Raw genomic sequence first — 19,421 nt, forward strand, 5'->3', positions numbered from 1 at the left:
AGTCAAGGCTCAATTTCACTTGTTTTAAAGGACATAACCTCAAGCAGGCCTATGGAACACTGGGGGCAGGGGTGTGTGTATGTCACCAGGCAGCTGATCCATGGAAACAAGCAGGGCTCAGTATGCAGGCTTCCCCACCTCAAGGTCCGTCTATCCTTGTCCATCCTCCTAGGAGGAGATGTGCCTTTTCCCACCCCTACCTCTGGCACCATTATTTACCCTCTCTTATCTCCTATTCTCCCCCTCTCAGCTCCTCAATTTGAGAGCTCCTCCTCAAATTGAAACAAAAACCTGTTTCTTTTACCCCTTGAGCTACTACTTTTTTCCTCACGCTCACAAAGTTCTGGAAAGAATCATCACAGTTAGTGCCTTCGTGGGCTTCGGCAGCGCGTCCTCCTCACCCAAGCGCCCAAGTCAGCCCTGGGGCGGACCCTCGGCTGCTCCCTCCCGCCAGCGGGAGCCTGTTCCTCGCTCAGGCCGGGCGCTCCCCGGCCGCCCGGCCCTCACCCCACGCCCCGACCTGGCTGCCGCCGCGGTGCCGCGCTCCCGGTGCGCCGGGTTCTTGGAACGCCCTGCTGGTGGTCACCGCGCTGGCCTTGTGGCCACCTGTCACCTCGCTCAGTTATTACTTCCCAGAACTCAAGAGACCTCCTGGTGCGTCCCCGGGCGGTCCCCGCGGCCAGTCCGTTCGCGGCCCGTCCAGCGGTTCCCGGCGGCGGCACATCCGCGCGCCCCGCACCTCCCAGCCCGCGTGTCAGCCCGAAGTCCGGCCGTGGTCGCGCTTGCTGTCACCGCCGCCCGCAGCTGGGCCCACCACGTCCCTGCTCCAGAGGCGCGCGCTAGGGCGAGGCCGCCGCGCAAGCAGCCGCCGGCCCCTAGTGGGCGACCTCGGCCCCACCAAGGCCTTCGGCCTGCCGGGCCGCACGTCACAGGACGAGAGGCCCAGGGCGCGGGGGGCCGGGCCGTGCGGGGTGCTCGCGGGGCTGGAGGGGCGGGCGCCCTGGGCCGGCGTCCCGGGGCGAGGTGCAGCCCCCCTCGCCGCTGTGGGGCCGGCGCGGCGCAGCCCGACTCGGGCGGGAGGCGGAGGCCAGGCCGGGCCGGGGTAGCACCCCGGCTGCACCGCCCTGGGCCGGTGCCCAGGTCCGAGTCGCCGCCCCGCCCGCCGCCCCAGCCGGGTCCCGCCGCCAGCCCGGCTCCCGCCCCCGCTCCGCCCCCGGAGCCGCAGCCCCGCCCGCCACCGCCGTCGCCATGTTGTGGCTCCCGCAGCCGGCGCCGGGGACGCGCGCGGCCGAGCTGTGGGCCTGCAGTCGCCGCCGCCGCCAGGTAAGCGCCCCCCGCGGGCTGGGCCGGGCGGGGCTGGGGCCCGGGCCGCCGCCGAGGCCGCCGGAGCGCGGGCCGGGGCTGCGCGGGGCCGGGGCGAGTCCGCACCCGCGCCGCGGCCCGGCCCTGCAGACAGGCGGACCCTGCCCGCCGCCCCAGGCGGAGCCGCTTCCCCGACCGCCGCCTGGCGGGCCCGGCCGCCTCCCCACCCCGCCCCCGTGACCCGCCGCCGCCCCGCCGGGCACGCCGCTGTCCTCCCCGCGAGGGACACTGGCCGCCTCGGCGCCAGCCCGCGGCCCCCGCCCGGGCGCCGCTAACGGGGCACTTTCCCCGCCGGGGCACCCTGTCAGCCCGCCGCCCGCGGAGCTGCGCCGGCAGGAGGCGGACACTTCGCCGAGCGACCCTGTCGGGCGCCCCTCGGGCCTCCCCTTCCTCCGCTCAGGTCCTGACCCGGGGAAGGTTCCTCGTGAGCGGACAGGTACTCCTGCCTCAGAACCGGGGTCCTCGGGGTGCCCAGGCCTTCGGCCAGGGTGGAAGCTGTCTCTCTGCAGAAGCTCTTCCTGCCAACCTGGGGGGAAGGCTCAATGTGACCCGAGGGAGGACAGAGGAGCGTCTGCTGGACAGATGGCCTCCTGGCCGTGGAGCGGCGCATGTGAGGGGGAGGGGTCCGTGCGACCTTAGGTACGCCCGCTTCGGAGAGCCCCAGGTTTGTGGGAGCTGACCACGGGTTTCTTACTTTTTTTTTTGAGTAGGCCAGAGGTGGCATTAAAAATCCTGGAATGCAATAAACCCACAGGCCCATTCTGGGAAGCCTGTCTGGCACCCAGGACTCGTCTAGAATAGGACGGGCCAGAGGAGAATGGGACGCGGGACAAGATGGTGCTTGGCCCCGGGGTTGGCCCACTGGCCGTCAGCTTGGTGTTCACAGGGGCCCGGACTGAACGTCTGCTGGTTTGTATGGCGGCTCAGGGCACAGGATGTGCAGATGCCTGGCCTGGAGGGTTCTCTGTGGGACCTCAAGGGTCTGTTTCCTCAAACTTACACACATGACACAGTGAAAGACAGGAGGAAGTATGGTGTATGAACACATATTTTGACCATTTTTCAATTTCTCTATTTAGTCGTGGTGGTGGCTTTGATTCATTCAGTAAATTTTTACTGAGCACTTACTATGTGCCAGGCACAGGCCTAGGCGTTGGGGATACTGTGGTAAACTAGAAAGGCATGTTTTAGCTTGAGCTCATAGCCTAGGGGGAAGGGCCACTAATAAATAAATAATCTTGAAACTGCATCAACAACACGTATTTACTAATAAGTATATGTTAGGCATTGCTGTGAAGAAAACAAGCAAAAATAACTACCCTTGTGGAACTTTCATCTTTGTAAGGAAAGACAATGAAAAGTGGTAAGGGCTAAGGAGAAAAAGAAAATAGAGAAGCAGGATGTGAGATAGATACCTAGTGGGGGTTGGAATTTACAACTGAGTGGCCTGGGAAGGCCTCCTAAGAAGTTGTCTTTTGAATAAAACTTTAAAGGAAGGGGTAAATTGATCATTTCAAAATGTGATGTTTGCAAGGAAAGAAAGATGAAGAGAGTGGTGAGAAAGCAAAATGGGCCTTGATTTGGGTTGGGGGCTCAGGAAAGGAAGTGACTTTTAGGCTGAGACCTGAAGCAGCACAGAGCTTGGCAAGCTGGAGGAAGTGAAAGAGGCCTGTGTGGCTGGAGGGGGAAAGGGAGAGAGGAGATAAGTCTGTGGAGAGGTGGGTCAGGTCATATGGGGCCTTGGGGACAGGCCTTAGTTTGGATTGTATCCCCAGTGGTATTAGGAACTTTTGAAGGGTTTTAAGCATGTGACATGATGGCATTTACATTTTAAAAGGTCTCTGGCTTCTGTATGGAGAATGTACTTTGAGATAAGCCAGGTAAGGCAAGACTTTCAGTGTTGGGTGGCCTAACTATATACTTGATCAGCTTGGAAAAGTCTCAAGCAGTGTGGGGGAGAGATCCTTTTCCTCAGTGAGTCTGTTTTGCCCAGCTTTTAGGAAGGGAAGGGAAGGGAAAAGGAATTTGCATTTATGGAGCACATGTGAGGTGAGGCAATCAATTTGAGAGACTTTTGTATACATTATCACGTTTAATCTAATCCTCTCTGCACCCTAAGAGAAGGGTTTGTCCTGCCCCTTGACAGATACAAGCCCAGAGGGTACAGAGAACAAGCCCAGGGGGATAGACAACTTATCTAAAGCCACCTTTGTAACACAATCTGCATTCAAACCTTGGTCTCCCTGATTCCGAGCCCAGTGGCTCTGGAGCTAGACTACTCGAGTTTTCATCTTGCTTCTACAGCTTGCTAGCTGAATGATCTTGAGCTATTTAACCTCTCTTGTGCCTCAGTTTCCTTTTTGGGAAAGCTTCAAGGTCTCCCCAGCTTACCTTTTAGATAAAAAGGACCTATCTCATAAGGTCATGTGGATCACATTAAGTAAGCCATTGTAACTCTTAGCTTAAATATTAGTTGCTATTATTATTTTAAAACAAATCATCCATGCTGTCTTTCAGCATAATTTGGTCATTTTAGATGAGGTTAAATATGTAGATAATTAAATTCTTGAATTTTGTGAGACTTTTATTCCTTCCCTGTTCCTCTAAATCAGTGGTCCCCAACCTTTTTTGGGCCACAGACCGTTTTAATGTCAGAAAATATTTTCACGGACCAGCCTTTAGGGTGGGATGGATAAATGTATCACGTGACTGAGACAAGCGTCAAGAGTGAGTCTTAGACGGATGTAACAGAGGGAATTTGGTCATTTTTAAAAAATAAAATATCGTTCAGACTTAAATATAAATAAAACGGAAATAATGTAAGTTATTTATTCTTTCTCTGTGGACCAGTACCAAATGGCCCATGGACCGGTACCGGTCTGCGGCCTGGGGGTTGGGGACCACTGCTCTAAATAACTTAATGCCATGTTCCATGTGATCAATCATTCAACATTGATCTCCCATTTCATTCTAGACACTGCTAGGACGTATGGATACAAAGTGACTTCCTTCCCTGAAGAAGCTCAGGGTATGGAGGGGAGGTCAGATATTTAAAAGGATGAGCTAGGCCTGACCTGTGGTGGCACAGTGGATAAAGCATCAACCTGGAAACACTGAGGTTGCCGGTTCAAAACCCTGGCTTGCCTGGTCAAGGCACATATGGGAGTTGATGCTTCCTGCTCCTCCCCCTTCTCTCTCTCTCTCTCCCCCCCCCTAAAAAAATAAAATAAATAAATTTTAAAAAATACTGTTTAAAAGGATGAGCTATAATGTACCTGAGTTATCTAGTGTACCTGTAGCTAGAGACCTGTTGGCAGCAGCAAGAACTAAAGGCCTGGAAGTAGGGAAGGTTTCATTGAGGAGGTGACTTGAACTGGGCTTTGGAGGAAGAATAGGAATTTTACAGGCAAAATTGGGGCAAAGGACATTCTAGGTAGAGAAAACCATGTGTGAAGACATGGTGTCATGAGAGGCTTAGTTTGTCTGGCAGTGAAGCTGGAAATCTGAGTTGGAACTGTGAAAGGCAGGTCAAGAAGTTTGGGTTTTATTCTGTGAACTATGGGAACTATCAGGGAGTATTAGATACATCAATTTCTTACAGTGATGGGTGTTGCAGTTAAAGAATAGAGACAGATGTTATCCTGGAAGTGGCTTTATATTGGTGGGATGACTATGCTTCAGGGTCTGGTTTTCAGTTTTATAAAACCAAAATTTAGTTTTTGTAGGGCATTTAGAGCTGATTGGGTCCCGGGAGACCGACTTACTAATCAAACTTGGAAGAAACTAATGCATAAACTCAGGGTATTAACTGGCCACGAGAAATGAAACTGCAGATGACAGATGTTTTTGTCCTGTGGCTATTGCCTCCCCACCCCCACCCCACTTCAGGCCAGAGCTGGAACATGCTAACAAACTCTTGCTCCTCAATTCCTGTTTGTTTTTCTCAGGCTCCATGAAAACTAACCCTTTCAGTTAATTTTTTCTCAAGCTCTGTATACTGTAGTTAACAATGATTATTCCTTGATAGAATGAATGATTCTTTATTGGTTGGGTGTTTGTGAAACTTAAGAAAGAGGAGAAATAACTTTTTAGAAATAAACTTGGAAAACAGGGATTCCCTTGAATTGGGTTCCTAGAGGAGGTTTGCAGATTATTTATTTATTTTATTGAGGTGACATTGATTAATAAGATGATATAGGTTTCAGGTGTACAATTCTATAATGTCATCTGTGTGTTGTATTGTGTGTTTACCACCCTAAGTGAGGTTTGCAGATTCTAAGTGGTATGGGTAATTTTTTTTAAGACTTTATTTATTCAATTTTCAGAGAGGAGAGAGAGAGAGAGAGGGAAAGAGGCAGAGAGAGGGAGAGAGACAGAGAGAGAGAGAAGGAGGAGGAGCAGGAAGCATCAACTACTATATGTGCCTTGACCAGGCAAGCCCAGGGTTTTGAACCATTGACCTCAGTGTTCCAGGTCGACAGTTTATCCCACTGCGCCATCACAGGTCAGGTGGTATGGGTAATTTTGTGGCTGGGGGTAGAGGGTTGTGGACAGATGCCTTGGAAGTTATTCTGGAAGCGGAGGCTTGTGAGCTCGTGGAGGGAATGGGGGGAGCTTTTGATTGTACTTGAAGGAGAGACTGATTCTATACACATTGAAGATAGGAAAGAAAATAGTAATTTCTGACCTCGATACATACTGGCAGTAGTGAGCTTTCCTATTGGATCACAGTCTTCATGAGGTATGAACCTCTTACACTCTTTTTGCTTCTGTAACACTAGGAAGAGTGGTGGACCCTCTAGAGTTTATAATCTCTATTTTTCTTTTTCTTTCTTATTTTTTTTTACAGTGACAGAGAGAGAGTCAGACAGAGGGATAGATAGGGACAGACAGACAGGAATGGAGAGAGATGAGAAGCATCAATCATTAGTTTTTCGTTGCGACACCTTAGTTGTTCATTGATTGCTTTCTCATACGTGCCTTGACCATGGGGCTACAGCAGTGGTCCCCAACCCCCGGGCCGCGGACCGGTACCGGTCCGTGGGCCATTTGGTACCGGTCTGCAGAGAAAGAATAAATAACTTATATTATTTTCGTTTTATTTATATTTAAGTCTGAATGATGTTTTATTTTTAAAAAATGACCAGATTCTCTCTGTTACATCGTCTAAGACTCACTCTTTGATGCTTGTCTCGGTCACGTGATACATTTATCTGTCCCACCCTAAAGGCCGGTCCGTGAAAATATTTTCTGACATTAAACCGGTCTGTGGCCCAAAAAAGGTTGGGGACCACTGGGCTACAGCAGACCGAGTAACCCCTTGCTCGAGCCAGCGACCTTGGGTCCAAGCTGGTGAGCCTTGCTCAAACCAGATGAGCCCGTGCTCAAGCTGGCGACCTTGGGGTCTCGAACCTGGGTCCTCCGCATCCCAGTCTAATGCTCTAGCCACTGCGCCACTGCCTGGTCAGGCTATAATCTCTATTTTTCCACAGTGAAAAATAAAACCCAAATCGACCAACCTAGATTGTGGTTTAATTACTTTTCTTTTAAAACTCTAAAATTATCCAAAAATATGTGTATAGAACACTTAGGAATTGCAGAGAGGTATACAAAGGAAATAAAACTAACTGGACTTGAAGCTACGGTCAACATTTGAATATTCAGTGTTTGTATCAGATCTTTATCTTCAGCTCTATCTTTATATGTAAGTTTGTTTCAAGTTTTTCTTTTCCTACAAGAATAGGAACAATTGGAATAGGAGAGAGTGTTGCTATCTGAGGTGGAGCAATTGCATGCACCCCAAATCTCTGTGTTTCCATTTGTGGGCATCTGGGTCAGTGTTCTCCCCTTCACTCTCCAGGAGTGTAGGGTGTGATACTCATTAGTTAATTACTTTTGAGAAATGTTTTCAAGGGATCAGAGTGTTGTTTCAGCCAACCATTTCCTTTTACTTGACAATGGGAAGTGTGTATGTGTGTGTTGAAATGACATAGCTGATCCTTTTTATGACTTAAGAGTTAATGAACACCTTTCAAGTTTGGTATCACCACAGAGTCATTTCTCAAGTCTGTTAGCACTATGGGCTGTCCTTGTTTACTGTGTGACTTTCAGTGAATCCTTTACCTTCTCCATTTCAGATTCTGAAGGTGTTATATAAAGAGGTAATGATGGCCTCCATCTTCTCATTACTACACTCCGGGAGTTGAAAGGGATGATGACTCTGTGTGTGTGACTGATTGTGGAAAGACTGCCATAATGTTGAATGAAAAAATAGTATGTCTGCTGAACAGATGAACGAACTCCTGGCCTCTAGTGAGTATGTATGTGGGGCAGGGAGTCTGTATGATGTTGTTACTTCTGTTGAGAACTTTAGAATTATTGGAGCCCCCTGAAAATTTTCTGTCTAGTCCAGAGGTGTCATTAAGGGTCTTTTGAAAAAATAAACCCTCTGACTTACACCCCAGGTTTAAGTCAGAATAGCTCACTTTACAGTTTACTATTAAGATTCCTTCCCCCTGAGTAGTAGGATTGGGGTGGATTTTTACTTTATGTTCCCCCCCATCACATGAATCTGTGTTCACTTTAGGGTCAAACATTGAATGCCCTAAAGCAAAAACTCAAACTGCCCAGAACTGTGACCCTGTAGAACACATGGGCTGTTGCAGCTGGCCGTACCAACTTGGTCACATCTCAAAGAAGATGCCTTTGTAGATGCGCAGCGGATGCAGCTCTCCCAAGCAGGCGAATTAGGCCAGGACTGCTGTCTGCTATGGCAGAGAGCAGGCTGCACCCACCTGGGACGAGCTGATGAGTAGATCCTGACTTAACTTTTTTTTTTTTTGTTCCCCCATTCAGCAGTTGAACAGTTAAATTCATCATCTGAATGATTTGGCTTCTACATTTACTTAGTGTTTCCTGGAAGAGTGCTTTCAAAGAAATCACTCCTTTTGGGTGTGGTCCTGGGCCTTCTCCCGTGGACCACGGGGCTCAGTCTGTACATTGACATGGAAGATGCTAGAGGTCTTGGTGTTATAACCTGGGGACCACTGTACTAAAGAGATGGGGTTCTTGTGTGTAACCCTCATGTGCATTCCTGGGATTTCTCCGCTTTGGGAGCTCAACCTTAGGGGTGAGGTGGGAGACTGTTCCTTCCTTATATCCCTGCCTTTGGGCATTGGAGCATTTTACCCACATTCCCCTTGGCAAGGTGGAGCTGAATGTGGACCAGTGGGGTGGCTCTTGCTCCACTTTTACTGCCCTCATTTGATGCTGTTGACAGTATTCTACTTCTTTCTGCCAATTCAGTTCCTGAAGTTGAAGTTGTTCCTTTAGTAGGCTGAAGAGTAGAGTGAGAAGGGGGTGGGAGAAGGGGGGAATGGGGAGATGGGGGGCTTGAAGGTAGGTGTTTGTTGTATTACAAGTCTCTCAGGGCTATTTGAGGGCCTGCACACACATCTGACTGAGGCAAAGCTTTGGCATTTTCAGAGGAGAAGGGAGCCCGGGGTGGGCAGTGAGCAGCTGTTCAGATTTTTCTGGGGTTTGGCCCAGCCTAGGCTCTGGTCTATGTAGGCAAGGGCTGCTTTCCGCCTTTGCCTTGTTAGACGGACTCTCTACACCTGACCTGAACTGGCTGAGGTTGTAAAAACTGCCTTGCTTACTGTCTGATAATTTGGAAAGGCCATACATCTTCAGGCACTTGAGAATACCTGTATTAGACATGTGATTAATACTACTGTTATTTTTAATTTGAATGTTTACTTGTATTTAAGATTCTGCAGAGCCATTTTGCAAGTGGGCCATCACTCATCAACAATCCACAGTTGCGCCTGGCCAGGTGGTGGCACAGTGGATAGATCATTGGACTGGGACGTGGAGGACCCAGGTTCAAAACCCCGAGATCGCCAACTTGAGCGCAGGCTCATCTGGTTTTAGCAAGGCTCACTAGCTTGAGCCCAAGGTTGCTGGCATGAGCAAGCGGTCCTTCGGTCTGCTGTAGCCCCCGGGTCAAGGCACATATGAGAAAGCAATCAATAAACAGCTAAGGTGCCACAACGAAGAATTGATGCTTTTCATCTCTCTCCCTTCCTGAGGCTTTTCATCTCTCTTTCTTCCTGTCTGTCTTCCCTGTCTGTCCCTTTTTATGTCACAAAAACAAAACAAGGAAAAACCACAACAATTCACAGGGTCCACCCTGGGCCCTCTGCTTCCAAAGGCTGACCTGTGGGGCATAAGAGAATCATGTGAGATGAACTTTGCCCTTAAGGGGTTCCCCCACAGAGAGCAGTTAGAGAACACTTGCTTCCAGAGCAGAAGTGTCTTAAGGGGGCTTTTTCTTTTTGAGGGTGGTGGTTTTTTTCACATAGGTCACACTCCCTGAGATGGCTGGGGTTACCTCTGGGGAACATTCTCTGGTACTCAAAATGGATTGAGTGGCCATTTGGGAGGAAGGACATGGTGGCAGTGATGTAATCTAATCTTCCCTTAATTGTCCCCCTTTGAAACTGCCCCTCTGAGCACCTGTACCCTTTCGGAGAAGGTGGCCATCTGTGCTTATTAGCCAGCATTGTAGCTCCATTTCTCTGAGTCTAAGGCTTTTGCATTTCCACTTAGAGTCCCCTTTTAAAATATTTACACCCCCTGGGAGAGGTCAGACTCTTAGCAGTTTATCACCAAACAGTAGCTTTAATTACCAGCAATTAATTAAGTCAAGAGAGAGAAAGACTGGGACCCAGGCAGGCACTTGGGGGCAAGAGTGGCTGAAGGGACACACCCCTGCCAGGCATGAGAGAAGTGAGGGCAGCAAAAGAAACTCCCATGCACATAGGTGATTGCTGGTGGGTGCTGCTGAGCCCGCCTCATTGCTGACCGAGTTGGTCCTGCTGGTGGGACATAGGTCACAGTACTTGTATAGGGGACTCTGATGCAGAGGCAGAATCTGAGCACAGGCTTACATGGTTGGGGAGATTGTTTTTATATGATCAGTTTAGGAAGTTTTGGAGCATTCAAGAAGAAAATAAAGCCCTCATAATTTTATGCCTAATGATAGACAGCAAAAAGGGAGTGATCTATGCCTAGGTTATGGAGGTTCTCTCAAAAGCCTGTCTCTCCTGACCTGTGGTGGCACAGTGGATGAAATGTCGACCTGGAATTCTGAGGTCGTGGGTTCAAAACCCTGGGTATGCCTGCTCAAGGCACATTTGACAAGCAGCTACTATGAGTTGATACTTTCTGTTCCTCCCCCACTTTCTCTCTCTAAAATCAATAAATAAAATCTTAAAGAAAATAAAAATAAAAAGCCTGCCCCAAGGATTGGATCTGAGGCTGCAGGAAACTCTTGTAGGCTTATGGTGACTGACATGATGAAAACGGTGTTTGGGGATAACTGTGGTCTCAGGGATAACTGGGGAGAATGGAGGTGGCGAGGAAAGAGGTAACAATAATAGGGATGGAGCTATGGAGTGGGACAGATGACATCAGCAAGGCCAATGGCTCAGTTGGTTAGAGCATTGTCCCGAAGCGCAGAGATTGCTGATTCGATTCCTGGTCAGGGCATATGCAGGAACAGATCTATAGGTTCCTGACTCCCTCCCTTCCTCTCTCAAACAAACAAACAACACAAAAGAAATCCCCCCCAAAACAAAGCAACTTGTTCGAAGTGGGATGCTTGACAAAAGTTTCCAGTGCTCCCAGCCTGGTGGAGCTCTAAGTATTGTCTGTGGCTTCAGGTGCAGTGTATGAAGGAGGGAGGGAAGGGTCTTCCTGAGGTTTAGGTTATGAGTCTGGTGATGCTCATGCACTCAGAGCCTGCACAGGGCCTGCGTTTATACTGTAACACGTGCCAGGGGCCTGCGTTTGTACTGTAACCCGTGCCAGGGGCCTGCGTTTGTACTGTAACCCGTGCCAGGAGCCTGCCTGTCCTTTGTGGTCTGTCCAAACCTAGCTGTTAGTGCTCTCGGAGCTTTCTTCTGAACCTCTACACATAGCAGGACGGTATCTGAAATCCTCATTTTCTGTCTCCAAAGTTTGTTTCTTAGAACAAATAGTTTTTGACTCACAAACCCATTTGGATTGATTAATTGATTAAAAACACCGTATTTCCCCGTGTATAAGACCCCCCCCCCAAATTTGGGGTCTAAAAAGTGGGTGTGCCTCACACAGTGAGTGGTTGTAGATGTGTGGCATTTCAAATGTCATAGATGGAACTGAGGACAAGGACAAGACAATATGTGAAGACAGTGATTCATCATCAGACACAGATGAGCACAGGCTAATGGATGGGAGTTTTTTTTTTTTAATTTTTTTGTATTTTTCTGAAGCTGGAAACGGGGAGAGACAGTCAGACTCCCGCATGCGCCTGACCGGGATCCACCCAGCTCGCCCACCAGGGGGCGATGCTCTGCCCCTCCAGGGCGTCGCTCTGCCGAGACCAGAGCCACTCTAGCGCCTGGGACAGAGGCCAAGGAGCCATCCCCAGCGCCCGGGCCATCTTGGCTCCAATGGAGCCTTGGCTGCGGGAGGGGAAGAGAGAGACAGAGAGGAAGGAGGGGGGGATGGAGAAGCAAATGGGCGTTTCTCCTATGTGCCCTGGCCGGGAATCGAACCCGGGTCCCCCGCACGCCAGGCCGATGCTCTACCACTGAGCCAACCAGCCAGGGCCTGGATGGGAGTTTTGACAGTGATGAGGAGTTGTATGAATTTTATGATGAGTAAAACAAGTTCAATAACTTTATATAATACTTTTTTTTTTCAAATATCAGGCCCCCAAATTAAGGTGCGTCTTATACGTGGGAGCGTCTTATACATGGGGAAATATGGTACTTATTTCTAAGTGGTTTCTGCTTCATTAGGCTTCTTACAGTTTTTTTTGTTTGTTTGTTTTGTTTTTGTTTTCTTTAACTTGCTTTTAAAAAGGCTTTTGCCAAGATAGGATTAGTGGAGAAGTGATTTTGGCATAACAGCTTCTTATGAACTTTTGGTACAAGTTATGTTTTGAGATTGGTGTTCTGATATAGTCATTTCTAGAATAAATATTTGAGTGCCTGCTATGTGCCAGGCACTATTCTAGGAATTGGGAATATGACAGGGAACAAACTAAAGGAAAACTCTTACCTTCATGGAGCTTCTATTCTAGTGTATGTGGGCTTATAGACAGTAAGTAAAATATAAAATATGAGAGATGGTGACAAGTATTTTGGAGAAAAACAAAGCAGGGATTTAGTACAAGGAGGCTCCGTGGGGAGGGAAGTCAGAGAAGTCTCATGGTTAAAAGACATTTGAACAGCGATATGGGGGAGGTGAGAGGGAGCCATGCAACTAACTAGCTGAGGGAGGAGCCATCAAAGTGGTGAGAAAAGCAAGAGAGATAATACTTGAGGCCAGAGAATACTTAAGAATATATGGAACAGCAAGGAAGTCAATATGACTGGATCTGGAGTGAAGTGGGGGGCGGCAAAGGTTGGGAGAGAAGGCTGGGTAATCCCACTGGGTTTGCAAATCCTGGTGGGGCCCTGATCTTGAGCTCTGAGTGAGATTAGAGTGTGAGGGGCCATGCAGAGCACAGTGGCCTCTGCCTTGTTTGGAAGGATTGCCCTGCCTGCTGGTGATGGAAGCAGTGGGACTTAGCTCCCAGCTAAGAGCAGGCATCAGAGTTAGAATCACCTGGGAGCCTTTCCCAGGCCAATGGCTTCCCCCAGACTCCAGGGTGAGCCGGAGCACATGTGTGACTTCTGGGACTCACTCAGTGCCCTTGTTCTCTGACCCCTGAGTTACGGTCACAGCTTCAGATTCTTGGGGCCCATTTCACTGCTGAGTTAGTCTCCACAAGTTAGTGGGTCCACAAGTCAGCATTGTTTAACTTTTTGGATGATTTTTGAGGCCCTGGTCTAAAGACAGTTGTTTTCAACCCCAGACAGCATCAGTCACCTGGTTGTTCTTTTAAAAATGCTTGATCCCAGCCCTGGCCCGGTAGCTCAGTTGATTGGAGCATCTTACGGGATAGGCCAAGGTTGTGGGTTCATTCCCCAGTCAGGGCACATTAACCAATGAATGTATAAATAAGTGGAACAGCAAATCAGTGTTTCTCTCTTTCTTCCCCATCTCTCTCTTCCTTTCCCTGTCTCTCCTGTCTCTCTCTCTCTAAAATCAATTTAAAAAAATAGACTGACTCCCCCATAAAGATTCTGATTTAATTGGTCTAATGTGGGGTTAGGCATTGCTGTTGCTCCCCAGATGTGCATCAGGGCTGGAATCACTAGTCTGAAGGTCACATAAGCCTTGTGCCTGGTATTCGGTGGAGATTTGAATGGGTAACTATGAGTAGGAGATGTCAGCCCCACTGAGAAGGCTCAGGCAAGGCCCATCCCCTGGCCAGGAATAACAGGAGTCTTTCACAGTACTGAAAACTCAGTTTATGTACTTTATCTCATTTGATTACCTCACCTGTCTGGGCCTCCATTTTATTGCTTTAGAGTCAGTGACTTAAATTTAATGGTTTCCTAGGGTCTCTTTGGCTCTGACAGTTTGTTTGTTTGTTTATTTATATTGATTTTAGAGAAACAGAGTGAGGAAGGAAGAGAGAGAGAGGCATTCATTTGTTATACTTACTTGTGCATTCAGTCGTTTTTCATATGTACCCTGACTGGGATCAAACCCACAATCCTGATGTTTGGGATAATGCTCTGAGTGAGCTAACTGGCCAGGGCCTGGCTCTGACAGTTCTTAATCCTTATGGTATTAGACGAACTTCTGATCTAGAACAGTGTTCTGGAATGCTGTTTTCTAATCTTGGTCTTAGAACACCCTAAGGTGTATCATGATTATGGCAAAGGCTATAGTGACGGTCTCAGTACGAAGCTGGAGGAAGATGTGTACCACCGATAATAGCATCTTGGGAAGATGAAGGTGTTTGGAAATCTGAAATGTGAAATCTGACTTCCTGGTTCAGAGTCCTGAGTGGAAGGGTCACCTGGTTCTTAGAGGCAGGCAGGAGCCTGAGGCTGGCGAGTTCCTTGTGAAATGGGTTTAGTGTTTTGTAAACTGGAGCTCCTATAAATCAAAGTGTGCATGTGGTAGGGTGACCTGGGAGAAGTGGCCAGCCTGGGTCAATGAAGCCTGGTGTTCAGGTGTGTTAGCTCCTCTTTGTAGTTAAACTGTTACTGGGTACGAGAGACGGTCCGAATAACCCAACCTAGTCCAGTGGCCGCAGGAGCCAAGGTTAACCTGGAATAAATCATCAGCATGCTCATTGGAAAGGCTTGGAGCTCTCAGGTCTGAGAACTCTCTTCCTGGCCCCTGGTCTCTGACTTTTGTCCTTCTTTGGACAGCATGGTGCCTGCTTGTTAGTTTATATTTTGAAATGTGAAGGTTGAAATAAGAAAAGGAAAAAATTGAGGAGAAAGTTTTTTCTATTTCCCTTCTGTAGAATTGGGGTAATGAGTTTTTGTCTCTACCCTTAGAGATTTTTCCATTAATATTGTCTTAATCTCTATTTAGAATCCAAACTAAATGTTGGTCTGTAAAACTTAAGACAAAAATTGAAGTTAAGTGAGGAATGCAGGATTAGAGTGAGAGTGAGCAGAATTAGAAATGGGGCCTTCTGTTGTGTCATTTGTGGGTATGTGTACCTGATGGACCGTTAACCAGTTTCCCCACACTAGCTGATAAAATCGGAATCTTGGGGCTTGTGGCCAAGCTTTGGTATTTTCCAAAATACCCAAGGTGGTTCTAATGCTCAGCTATAGTTGAGTACCACCTAGTTTTAAAAATGGTTCTGCCAGCTTCTCCCTTGTCTTCTCTTGTTTGATTCCACTGCTCAGTGCTGTCTCTTCCCTGCTTCTCCCCACCTGTGAATTTGCCTTGCTTACCTGCCATTTGGTCCCATGCCCACTCCTTGACCCTGGCTTGCTTTGCTTCTGCAGCTTCTGAGCACTGGAGGGTGAGTTGTGCAGAGAGATCATCGGCCCTCATTTACCTAGTCCCTGTTCCTTGTATATGCTTTTAGTCAGTCTGACGTTTAGGGATTCAGCAGCACTCTGCTGGGACACTCTGAAGAATATGAGAGAGCCATGGCCAGGTAGTTCATGTGGTTAGAGCGTTGTCCCCAATACGCTGAGGTTACGGGTTCAGTCTCGAATAGGGCACATTCCAGAACCAACCAATAAATGCATAAATAAGTGGAACAACAAATCAGTGTTTTTCTTCCTCTTTCTCCTTCTCTCTCTTCCTCTCTCTCTTTCTCAAATCAATCAAAACCAAAAAACTGAGGTAAAGCTTGCTGGCCAGTGAGGTTAGTGGCATAATAACAAACGTGTTATGTTTAAGGCATTGTAGTAAGCGCTTTACAAATGCTAACTCATTTAGTTTCCATAACCTCCATTTACATATGGGAATACAGACACAGACAGAGTTGGGAAGAAACCTGCCTAAGGTCACATGGCTAGAAAGCAGAACTGGGATTATTATTTTTTTTAATTTTAATTTTATTTTTTTAGAGAGAGAGAGAGAAAGTGAGGGGAAGTGGAAGCATCAGCTTGGAGTAGTTGCTTCTCAATATGTGCCTTGACTGGGCAAGCCTACGGTTTCGAACTGGGGACCTCAGCATTCCAGGTCGACACTTTATCCGTTGCACCACCACAGGTCAGGCTAAAACTGGGATTTGAACCCAGGTTGAGTCTGCACTCTGAACCACCACACCGTGATGGGGAAAGAGGGAGGGTCTGGGGCCGGGACAAGTTTTGTCTTTGATTACATTTGGAGCCTGCATTGAATTTATGTTGAGATTTTTCTCAGGGTTTGATTTACACTATCATCATCATCATCATCATCATCTTAACCTACTTTAACATTTACATTCAGGCCTATTAAAAACATTTCACTGGTTTTTTTCTTCCTTAGGTGGTGTTTGGACACTAGACCATGTGCCTAGGTTGCAGTTACTTCTTTCTCCATAGCTCTGCACCCCCGTCAGCGGTCACCACACCCTTGTTTTGAGAGCCTCCATAAGGTATGATGTCTTGGCTACCCAGAGCTGGCCTTCAGGAACTGAGAGTTTGGACAAAAGTCATTTTTTTGTTGCTATTCCTTGGTAGTTATTATTTTAAATTGTGATAAACTACACATAACAAAATTGACCATTTTAACCTTTTTTACACTGTTTCAGTGGCATTAAGTACATTCACATTGTTGTGCAACCATCATACCACCATTCACCAGAACCGTTTCATCTTCCCTGACAATAACCCTGTGCCCATTAAGCATTAACTCCCCCTTCCCTCTCTCCCCCAGTCCCTGGCCACCATCATTCTCCTTCCTGTCTCTTTGACTTTGACCACTCTAGGTACCTCATAAATGGAATTATACAGGATTTGTCTTTCTGTGACTGGCTTATTTTCCTTAGCATAATGTCCTCAGGGTTTACCCCTGTTGTAGCAGGTGTCAGATATTTATTCCTTTTTTAAGGCTGAATTATATATATTTTATTGTATATTTATAGCTATTGTATTTGCCCATTCATTTGTTGATGGACAGTTGGTTTGGTTTGACCTTTTGGCTATTGTGAATAATGCTACTGTGAATATGATGTACATGTACCTCTGAGACCCTGCTTTCAGTTCTTTTGGATCTAGACCTAGAGGTGGAATTACTAGATGATATGGTAATTCTATGTTTAATTTTTTTTGAAGGACCACCGTACTGTTTTCCACTGTGTCTATACCATTTAATACTCCCACCAGTAAGGAAGAGGGATTCCGATTTCTCTATAGCCTCACTGACACTTGTTGGTTTCTGGTCTTTTCTTTTCTGGATATAATAGTTACCCTAATGGGTGTGACCTTGGTGATTATCTAGTTGGACCCAAGAAGTCCACTAAACAAGGGTCTGGTGCCTGTTGTGCTTAAATGTACAAATGTAGAGAAAATAATATGGTAAACATCTGTGTACTCCTCCCTCAGATCAACATTTATCGATTCTTGGCCAATGCTGTTCCATTTATCCCCCCTCCCTGCTCTCTTCCTCTTGCACTGTGTTGTTTTGAGGCAGATCCCCAGACATCACATTATTTTAACTATAAACATTTCACCATGTGTCTTAAAAACATAAAGGCTTTAATATTTTATTTTGTCTGATGGTAGAAGGGCACATAGGGATGGATGCTTGTTTGGATACATTATTCCCTATCATTCCCTTGGGTCACTAGAAACACATATAGTAGGTGTGCACGTGGGTTCTCGTCATAGTCCTGGGTTGTTGGTGAAAGGCTGCTGGCCCTGGCCAGTTGGCTCAGTGGTAGAGCGTTGGCTTGGCATGTGGATATCCCTGGTTTGATTCCTGGTCAGGGCACACAGGAGAAGCGGCCATCTGCTTCTTCACCCTTCCTGCTCTCGCTTCTCTCTCTCTCTTTCTCGTTTGTTCCTGCAGCCATGGCTCCATTGGAGCAAGTTGGCCCTGGATGCTGAGGATGGCTCCATGGCCTGCACATCAGGTGCTAAGTAAGAGCTTGGTTGCTGAGCAACAGAGCAACATCCTAGTTGGGCAGAGCATTGTCCCCTAGTGGGCTTGCTGGGTGGATTCTGTTCGGGGTGCATGTGGGAATCTGCCTCTCTGCCTTCCCTCTTTTCACTGAATAAAAATGAATGAATGAATGAGTGAATGAATGAATGAATGGGAAAGGAAGGGAAAGAAGGGAGGGAAGGTGGGAGGGAAGGGAGGAAGGGAGGGAGGGAGGGAGGGAGGGAGGGAAGGGCAGCAGGCCAACTGCCCTTACGTCTGAGCAGCCATCATGAAAGAGCCACCTAGATCTCTGTGGACAGGGGAAGGAGGGGAGAGGGAGGAAGGGGGGAGGAAGAGCATAAGAGAGAGAGAGAGGAGGGAGGGAGGGAGGGGTAGGCATGGAGGAAGGGACAGGTGACAGAGAGGGACAGGAAGCAAAAGAGTATATATGTGTGGAGGTATGAGAAAGAGGAAAAGAAGGAGTAAGAGCAGAGCACCTGGGAGAGAAACTTCAGGCCTGGGTTCACCAGTTCCTGATCTGACATCATCTGAGGGAACCACAGAGGTGCCTCAGGCTAATAGCACGTTTGTTAAGTCCCCACAAACTTCTTGATTTTGGAGTCTTTGGGAGTGCAGTTTGCTTGTGGTAGATAAGGAGCCACCCAGCCACATAGATACTAGAGATGGGGAAGGGGTGATCTCATGGAATAGCCACGTGCTCTTTTGTGGGGCCCTTTGGTCAGAGAGTGGAGGCCTAGTTCCCAGCAGTTCCAGGCTACTGGCTTCTTGCTTAAATTTGGGTGTCTCCCCCACCAAGAGAGGATGCTTTTACAGAGTTCAGTGACAGGGACACCTCAAGGATGTGTGAACGAGAGATATTCTGTCTTGCTTTCTGTCTGAGTCTTTGGGTCTCGCTCCCCTCTAACAAAGTTCGGTGCCCATTTAGTACTGAGATCTGTTTGCCAGCAGTGAAAGGTGAAGTGTTGGTCTGTATCTCAGTTGTCAGCTCTGTTTAAACATGGTTGCCTGTACATAGTTCCCACTTGTAGCATCTCAGTCAGCTATACAGTCCTGCATAATCCCAGCTCCCTCCAGTCCTATCCCCTTTTATTTCCTTTTATCTTTTTAAGAAATATAATAGCTCTATTAAGATATAATTTATATGGCATATAACTCACTCATTTCAAGTGCACAGTTCAATGATTTTATTTTTAAGAGAGAGGAGGGGAGATAGTGAGACAGACTCCCCACATGAGCCCCTATCTAGATCCACCTGGCAATCCCATCTTGGGCTGATGCTCAAGTACTGAGCTATTTTTAGTGCTTGAGGCTGATGGGCTTGGACTGACCGAGCCATCCTCAGAACCTGGGTCCATGCTTGAACCAGTCAAACTACTGGCTGCTGGAGGGGATGCGGGAAGGAAAGGGGAGAGAAGCAGATGGTTGCTTCTCCTGTGTGCCCTGACTGGGAATCAAACCTGACACATCTATAGAGTGGATGGGCCTATGCTCTATCCACTGAATCACCGGCCAGGTACTCAATGATTTTTTTAAAATAAAGCCCTGGCTGG

General features: G+C 47.8%; 1 protein-coding gene across 9 annotated transcripts in view; it reads left to right on the forward strand.

Annotated features, from left to right (window-relative positions):
• The first annotated feature begins 1,006 nt into the window (after nucleotides 1-1,006).
• The window catches only part of ZNF592 (zinc finger protein 592), a 58,530-nt gene continuing 40,115 nt past the window's right edge, over nucleotides 1,007-19,421 (forward strand). For 2 of the 9 annotated variants that reach the window (XM_066355103.1, XM_066355108.1), the window contains exons 1-3: nucleotides 1,268-1,323; nucleotides 7,500-7,523; nucleotides 16,255-16,363. The gene's annotated coding sequence lies outside the window, so the exon portion shown is untranslated. Of the gene's footprint in view, nucleotides 1,324-1,615; nucleotides 1,799-7,499; nucleotides 7,524-7,544; nucleotides 7,675-16,254; nucleotides 16,364-19,421 lie in introns of those variants that run through there. The other 7 variants (XM_066355100.1, XM_066355105.1, XM_066355101.1 and 4 more) reach the window with 5 other exon arrangements.

Source organism: Saccopteryx leptura, chromosome 13, assembly GCF_036850995.1.
Source record: "Saccopteryx leptura isolate mSacLep1 chromosome 13, mSacLep1_pri_phased_curated, whole genome shotgun sequence".
In the NCBI taxonomy this organism is placed as follows: Eukaryota; Metazoa; Chordata; class Mammalia; order Chiroptera; family Emballonuridae; genus Saccopteryx; species Saccopteryx leptura.